Source organism: Vidua chalybeata, chromosome 12 (genome assembly GCF_026979565.1).
Source record: "Vidua chalybeata isolate OUT-0048 chromosome 12, bVidCha1 merged haplotype, whole genome shotgun sequence".
Classification (NCBI taxonomy): Eukaryota; Metazoa; Chordata; class Aves; order Passeriformes; family Viduidae; genus Vidua; species Vidua chalybeata.
In genome coordinates, this window is record NC_071541.1 from 10,420,619 (window position 1) to 10,429,225 (window position 8,607).

At 41.2% G+C, this 8,607-nt stretch overlaps 1 long non-coding RNA gene across 2 annotated transcripts; it reads left to right on the top strand.

Moving 5' to 3' along the window:
* Positions 1 to 4,679: 4,679 nt before the first annotated feature.
* Positions 4,680 to 8,401, top strand: LOC128794352 (uncharacterized). Of its 2 annotated transcripts, none has more exons than XR_008433060.1 (3): positions 4,680 to 5,496; positions 5,874 to 6,001; positions 6,920 to 8,401. It is a non-coding gene; the product is annotated as an uncharacterized LOC128794352 (long non-coding RNA). The 2 variants fall into 2 exon arrangements; XR_008433061.1 differs by having other exon boundaries at positions 4,680 to 5,025.
* The last annotated feature ends 206 nt before the right edge of the window (positions 8,402 to 8,607 follow it).

Sequence of the window (8,607 nt, forward strand, 5' to 3'; positions counted from 1 at the left end):
GCTTTTGGTGGTGTGGACAGATGCAGGATACATTTCTAACATTTCTGATATTTCCTTTGCTTCTGACTTTGCTTGTTCATTCTTCAGAGGACAGATCTCTCCACTCAGCAGTTGTCTATTATATGTAGTGCATACCAATGTAAGGAGAATGTTTAAGCATTCAAGATGTTTTGTAGATGTTCATGTCAATTTTGTTTGTACGCCTCTGACAAGGTGGATTAATTTTTCCACACTTTTTTTTTTGTTTGTTTTTTTGCTTATAGTGGCTGATTGTGCATGTGGAAGTATTTTGGGATGCATGAAGGGAAATATGATCTCTTTTTTCTTGCATAGGAAGGAAAAAAAAGACATGAGACTTAATCTGGAATTAAAGAAAGGAAAAACACTAGAATCACATCCTCTGCCTGTGACACAAAGAGTTCCTCTTTGTTTTGATCCACATTACACCTTTGCTTGGTAACAGGAAGTAGGTCATCAAAATAAGAGCAGATGCAACTGGGACACTCTGGAATTTTCTAAATCCTTTTCAGCTGGGCAAAGCATATGTGTCACTGATGATACCAGATCATCTGATTTCTCCTGGGAATACATAATGATATTATGATCCTTTCATTTCATCTGTTAGTCAGCTTTGATATGTTGACTACAAAGGGCTCTCCAGGACACCATGGTAGAAATTAAGTTGTGTTTGGGAGCTCACCGTTCTTAGTGAGTTCTTAAAGATAATTAGTCTGTCCAGCCCACTGATTCCTTAAAGGCTCTGAGGGGCAGTTTGAGTCTCTCAGCATAGACACAAGGCTGGTAGGAAAGTACATAAAAGCCTTCCACCCCACCATGCAAACACAACAGCAGCAGTGGAAGGATAACTCTTTTCAGGAGTATTTAAAATCTGATCTTAAAATTACTTTATGATTTTCTCTTCTTGTTGCACATTTAGTATAATTGTCAATGCTAGAAAATCTTTGCCTACAACCTCTCATATACTGTTTTTAAATGTATTTTTCTGAAGCCATGTGACTTAGATCTTTGTGTTAGGCCTCATTCTCCTGCTAGGAACCCTTGGTAGATTCCAGCTCTGCTAGACAGAGAGATATCAATTTATTGTCTTTCTACTTGTGTCAGAGAAAAGCAGCTCTGAGAAAGAAAGAAGGAAAGGCAAGTCTGTGGTATCTCCAAAAAGGTGTCAGAGAAGCCACATGAGAAGATCTTGTGAGAGATACCGGAGCAGTTATGTGTCATAAATGATTAAGTGACACCAAGTGATCTGCCATCAGGATGGCACACAAAGCTGTGCATGACCTGTTCCAGAGGTCATGGCAGCACTGCCAGACTCTTGAAAATGTTTGATTTCTTGGATAGCCTGAGCTTAGATTTCAGTTGCCTTCTGAAAAGATTGCCTTTCTGCATAGATTCTTTGTAAGGCTGAATTTTGGGTATGGCAATGGTAGGCAGAGACTGAAAGACAATTTAAGTTGATTAGTTATAGACTTTTTTGTGTGTTTTATTGTGGCTTGGACAGATTTCTGTATAATATGAATACTGCTTAGGATATTTTTGTTTTGCCTTTTTTTTTAACCTCTAGTTGCTAGTTCATAGGTCCTTGGAGAGCTACTTAACAAGCTGGAAAAAAACCATCAAACTGAAACAAAAAAAAAAAAAGTGGAAAAGTTTCACACATCCTTGATGTATAATGGAGTAATATTTCAGTTGCAATACAAAAGATTTATTTACCATTGAGTCATTCTGTACTGATAATAAAAGCACATTTCCTCTTGGAACAGCCAGTTACTGTTTTCAGATCAAACCCATTCATTCATGGAGTTTTTCTTCTTGCCCGTGTCTCATGTGTGAGCATTACTAGGTGCCAAATGCAATCAATATGAATTCTGCTTTTGATCACACTGGTATCAGCCTCACCCAGAGGAGAGCTTGCCTTTAGACCTTGTCACATTTTAAGAAAAATAATATTGACTCATGTTATTTCAAAATCATTGTTTATAGCCAGCAGATTTTAAATCAAAACAGTCAGGCACGTTTTCATTTTACACTCATTGTTAAATAAGCCGTGGAAAAGGTTTCTCTTTGCAGAACTGCTTTCCCTCCTCCAAGATTATTACATTTCACGTGTTCTAGTTCATCCCAAGATTGTGCTATTGTTCTCTTCAAAGTTTCCTGGGCCATTAATCTCTCTCTTTTGTTTCCATTTGGCCTCAGGATAGGTCAGCTGGAAATTGCATTGCTGGAGAATATTCTGGTCTTGAGAACACAAAAAAGGAGCAAGGAGAGCCTCCAAATACTGTTGGTTCTTCATTCAGAGTGTACAACTAAGCAAGCTCATAAAGGCTGTGTTACTAAGTCCTTTATCTCCTCAAAGCCAGTGGAATATACTGGGCACCAGCCACCATGTTCAACAACAGCTCCTATTCTCTCGTTTAAAAAGTGAGTTTTTTCACATCGTATTTCCATGCTTCTCTATTTTTTCTCTGCTGCCTTTAACTATCCACCAGGGCCCACTATATTGGACATGACAGTTCAAAATGTATATTTAAGGGCTGGTGACACACACAGAGCCACGCTGAGGCCACAAAGGAGCAGTCACGGCAGTGGGGCCGTGCGAGCCCTGGTGCTGCGTGTCCATCAGTCTTTCCATTGTGACTCCTCCTCGCTCCTGGAGGATTTATAGGCACATTTTTGAGAGGACTCCAGTAACTGAAATAAAGATGTATTTGTCTCCACAGAAATTTTGCAGCCACATATTGGCTATTTGGAGAAAACAAAACAAAACAAAACAAAACAAAAAAAAAAAAAAAGAAAAAAAAAAAAAGAAAAAGAATGGAAACCCCATTGAACTCGCGCTGTAGGGGCTCTACGAATGGCTTTTCAAAGTCTTGCCTTAAAGCATGTGATTTTTACCTATTTTTATGTCTGTGTTTACTTTTCTGACTGCCATGTGGAACAAATTACAGTGTTTCAAGCAAGGGCATGTGCTCCTTAGGACAGGAAAGGTTAATTTGGCTGCTTTGTGAATAAGTATGTCACACAGTCTTCCATTGTTCAGTTTTCTTTCCTGACATCCCCTAAGATCTCTGTTTCAAGGCACCAGGTGGTGATTCTCTGGGGCAGAATTTGTGTTGGGCAGAGAGGCAGGAGTATGTTGTGAGATGAAACCAGGCCAAGGGGTGCAGATGATACAGGAGGATGTCCTTATGAGGGCAGCTGAGCAGCACCTTGCTAGGCTGGAGCCTGTGCCAGCTCTTGCCCCCTAAAGGTCTTCCTTGTCACTAGGGAAGTTATTTGAGCCCAGTTTTTGTGGATGGACACTGACAGTGTGTTCCTCACTTTACTGACTGGTCAGTTCAAGGCTCCGGCGCGGCAGTTGCAGCCCCAAACCGAGGAGCTGTAATTTTTCCACAGCAGTTTGAGCAGTCCATCCAGAAGAACTCTGGCTGGAAGTCGGGTGAGCTGTGCCCACATCCTGGGCTGGCTCGGGGATGGATTACCATGTTACAGCAGGGCTGTGCCTGTGCTCATAAACCCCTTCCCTCAGCAGGGGCTGTGGCGTGTTTGCAGCTGGATTTCAGCTGCCAGGGAATGAAGGGGCCCTGTGAAAAGGACATCAGCTGAGGACAAATGCTTTTCCTTACTTGTTCACTGATGTGGTCTAGGGAGAAAAGACACAGCATCTCTTTTGAAGTTCATGGGTGGGAGGAAGATCTGGCTGGAGGACAGTCCCAAAATCTTGATTGCCCGAAAGGTGCTGGGTACCAGGCATTCCCTGCACACAGGCCTCTTGAGAAAAGGGTTCATGGGACCCATTTCTTCTGTTTATGCACCAGGTGACCAGGTTTGATTCACAGAAGCAACTTTGCCACCTCAACATAACAATGTTCTGATTTTTTGGAGGAAAAAAGTCTCCCACTTATTTATGGATGAACATAACAGAAAGCTTATGGTGAACACTAGAGAAAGCTCATGTTTTCCATATCTAGTGCAGCAAGTGTGTATCTGAAGGCAGTATTCACTGGGACTGCACTGGTAATGGTCCCAGCACTCTCCTCTGGCAGCTGGAAAGGGGATCTGCTGGACTATGTGGGACAAATGTGGCCTCTTGAGTCTGGAAGCCTAATGAGGAAAACTTGGGACTGCTAGAGCTAAGGGTCATTTCATGTTCACTTTGCATCACAGGCCTGGGATCTGGGAGACTGAAGTCTAATGTACAGACTGTGGTGCTGTGTTTGTGTAATTAAAACTTGTTAAAAAAACCCCAAGCAAACAGCTCATATATCTATATATTTACATCTATAACCTTATATATATATATATATATATATATATATATATATATATTTATATATATTTTTCCCCTTTTACCTTAAGTTTTATTTGCATACTGTTCTCTAAGGAACAGAATAGTTTTCTGCAGACTGGGAACTCCTGCTCCTGGGCTCAAAGCTCCTCTTACCTAGGGAAAAAAAGGATGACTGATGAGCTCTTTTACCTTTAGTTGTTATGCCCGGACTGCCAAGAAATATACTTGTGGGTGAGGCCTAATGCATCTTCCCTGGGTGCAGCCTTAGGCTACAGCCTCCTGTTACATCATCCCCTAACACCAGGCATGTGCCTCTGCTGTGGAGAACTTATGTGTGGATTTCAATCTGTTCCAGGTCACACATGTACCCCTCTCACATGGCTGTGCATTCAGGGTTGATATTGGTGTTAGATGCATGAAATTCAGGCAAATGTGAGCTGGTAGAATTCATCTGGACTGCCCAGAGCAAGTGGAGGTTGGGGCTGCAGACTATGAATAAGAAGTGGCTGCAGCCAATAGAAAGGGGTGAATCAAAGATGTTATCCCTCGTTTTCCTGCTCACTGCCTTTCATAAAGCTGGCAAGATCTTAAGGATAACTCCAAATTTTACACTGTCCCTTAAACCAGAAACTCCTTACCTTAGAAGGAGAATAACAGAACACTTAGGCGAGATTACACATCTGCTTTGCTTTTCTGTGAACTTCTTCCACTGCAAGGTTTGATTTATGATCTATGCAGAAATCCTCATTTGAGTCCTATTCTAGCACTCAACCATGCAGTACTTATTTGTTCAGAGCTCTTTCTAGGAAGGATCAGTCTCATTTAGCCTCCAACAATTTTTCTTTGTTAGCAAAATACTCAAGTCATCTGGATTTCAGCTGTTGCTCTTTTCCCCCCCCTACAAATTCTTGGAGACATGGCGATTTCCAGAAAATCTGAGTGCATTGGCTGTACAGAGAGCCCTTTGTGCTGCCCAGTCAAAGAGAAACCATGTGAAACAAAACACAGCCTGGGGAAAGCAGAATCTGATGCAAACTGGTGTTTGCAAACTTGCTCTTGGTCTGCTGGAGCAGATGCAGCCCATAAATCAGCTAATGATGAGTTAGAATCAGCTCATTAACACATTTTGAAGTAAGATACTTGTATTTTGAAAGGGTAGTGAGGTTTGGTTGTGACCGACAGTACAGGTAATAATTTTTTGGTTGTTGGGGTTTTTGCTTTTGTTTTTGGGGTGTCCCCTTTGAACTGGTAATCTGCATCTGTGAATTCATGACTGATTGCTGTGTGCTTAGAGTTCCAAAGAAATAGGGAAGGAAATGTAAAACTATAGAAGAGATAAGCAACATCAGCACCTTGTGTACAATAACTAGTTTAAATGGCTGCAAAGAAGAAACTTCTTACCTTTAGTCCTGGTATTTTGGTTTGGTTAAACTGAAAAGCAAGAAATGATGCTGCAGCCAGCAGGGCCCTTTTCAATAGTGAGGTGCAGAAAGTTTGGCATGTTCTCTGGAAGGGTCATTTGGGTCTAAAATTGGTCTGATGTACTGTTTGCTTTCCCTTGCAGACAACCTCTGAGAAACAAGTGCTGTGAGTAGAAGGAAGCTCCTGTGATGGATGTGGTTATCAAAGCCAACAGCGGGGTGGTTGACTCAGTGTGGTTGAGTAGGAAGCAAAAATAGAGCAAAATGCAAGGTTTGATTCAATTTAGGAAAGATCTCTTTTCTTGTACAGCAATGAAATTTGGTGGATACAGAAGGTGCAAAACAGAACAGGATAGAAAAGCAATTTCATCATGGAGCTCTGAGTCTTCTGGTGTGCTGCTGCTTTCATGCGGAATAGGCTCTCTTCTGGGGCCTCTTCAGTTAATTAATGGCATTCAGAACCAAGTCTGCAAAAAAGCTACAGCCAACAAAATAGATCTGTCCAGACTGTTTTCCTGGAATGTCCCTAAACAAAAGTTAGTTCCCTGGAGGGAAATGCTTTAGTGCCCTGTTGCTCGGAAATCATCAGATTTCAGGCCCTTTTGAAAATCTGTAATTGTAACAAAATTATTCTTTCCAAAAGATACTTGGGTTGTTTTCCACCCTGCTCAATGAGATCCATATTCCATGGCACTGACTGTAAGTGAGTGGTTTAAAGATAAATGCATGTCATGTCATGAATGTGTTTCTACTTTGTCATGGGGAGACACCAGCCAATTAAATTCTGAAATTATGGACTTTTTATTTATTTCCTTATTAAAAAAAAAAAATAGTCTCTTAATCCTTCAGGGGAAATGGCATTTTTAACCCTAGTTTGGTTATTACTGAAGTAGGAAAGTAAGTTAGGGACAGAAATTAGGTTTTATTTTCAACTGAGATTTCTGAGAGTCTTAAGTTATTCTCGGTTTATTCGTAATTTAGCAGCAATTTAAATTCATAAAATAAGATGCCTAAATTGTTTGTAAAGAAGTGTGAACAATTCTTGAACTGAGATGGTGGAGTATGTGTTGCTGTGTATGCATGAATGTCTGGTTCCTAATGTTCCTAAGGATGTTGTGCATCCTACCCCAGCCTCTGGAATTGGGATGGAGATTCCAGATTATTACTTACAGTGCTCCTTGCTTTACAGGTTGCTGTCCCTGTCACCTGAGAGAGAGGAAATGGAAAGCAAAGGTGTTACTCATCCAGGAGTGGAGAGGAAGGGAAGACTTCCCCTCCTCTGTGAACCCCAGGATATGATCAAAGACTTTTCTAGAATGAAGGTCCTGAAGCAATTTTAAGTTCAGCTGCAAGACACCTACGTACTGCTCTCAGTAGGTTACTGTGGGATGTGAGTACTGTGAACCCCTGGGTAGTTGTACTGGTCAGTGGTTGTGAGACATTAATCCAGAGGAGTAAGCATATAAACTGGCCGTAATAAAAAAAGTAAGATTAAATCCCCTATTTCTCTTTGAAAAGTGGAACATTTATATATTGGGCTTTCCTATTCCCCTTTGCCCTCACAGCTCCAGCCTTGCTAAGGCACCCTCAGGATAAGGACAGTTCCCTACTCTGGGTTCAGTTCAGCTCCAAGTCCCAAATGAATTGGCTTTTTTCCATTTCTTCTATTCTGAATAAATCACTAATACTCCAAGTGATCACTTAATCAGAGGTTCCTTTGCAGTTTCAAAGGATTGTCTTCCACATTTAGCATGTTTCCCAATAATTTCCTACTCTTTTGTTCTTGGTGCTGGATCATCTGCCAGCTTTGTCAGGGTGAAATGTGGACAGTGGACTCTAGACATTTTCATCCAAAACTTTCTGATAATTACAAAGTAATAAGTGGATGATTTTCACCATCCTTGGAGAGTTAAGTTTCTGTAGTTGCTGGCCAGGTTTTTTCATGCAAGAAATTCAGAAAAGCAAAACAAGTTTCCTCATGCTGAGGAAGGAAGATCTTTCTCTAGTTTTTGATGGCTAACAGTGTTGAATAAGAACCATGTCTGACAAGCATTCAGATATAACAGTCATGTACAAGCTACATGTTGTTCAGTTTGTAACTCTACAAATCAAGACTCTGAAAAAGCTGCTAACAGCTGTCCAGATTTTATTCAGCAGTAAAATTGGAAGATGAGGGTGTAATGTAATGGCAAACCCCTTTCTTAGCTGCTTGAGGGCTTCCTTTTGAATGGGATCCTGGAAATAGTTATTCTGGCCCTAGTAATGCTTAAAGAGAGGCCAAAACATAAGGAAATAAAAAAGAAGGGGTTGAAGTGAAATCAAATCTTAGATCCAAGCTCCCTGAATTTGGGAATTGTTTGGAATTGGATACAAACTGCATGTCTTGAGTCCATTGGTAATAGGAAAAAAATGATCCTAACAGTCACTAGTTATTAGTTATTATTACTAGTTACTAGTTATCTGTCACTTATAACAGAAAACAACCCTGTTTGTTAAATCACTGAGTTCTCAATATACAATATTCTTTGTATCTCAATATTCTCTAAGAAGCCATTGTTTCATGTGAATGTATCCAAGTTATTAAAACACAGCTTTAAGGACTCTGCACTGACCTTTCAAGCAACACACCCTAATTTTCCCATTACCACGATGCACTCACAGCCCAGAAAACCAAGAGCATCCTGGGCTGCCTCAGGAGCAGTGTGGCCAGTAGGGAGAGGGAGGGGTTTCTGGCCCTCTACTTCACCCTCAGGTAGGGTGAGACCCTACCTGGAGTGTCCAGCTCTGGGACCCACAACATGAGGAGGACATGGACCTGATGGAGCAGGTCCAGAAGGGTCCACAAAGTTGCTCAGAGGGCTTGGTCACCTCTCCTGT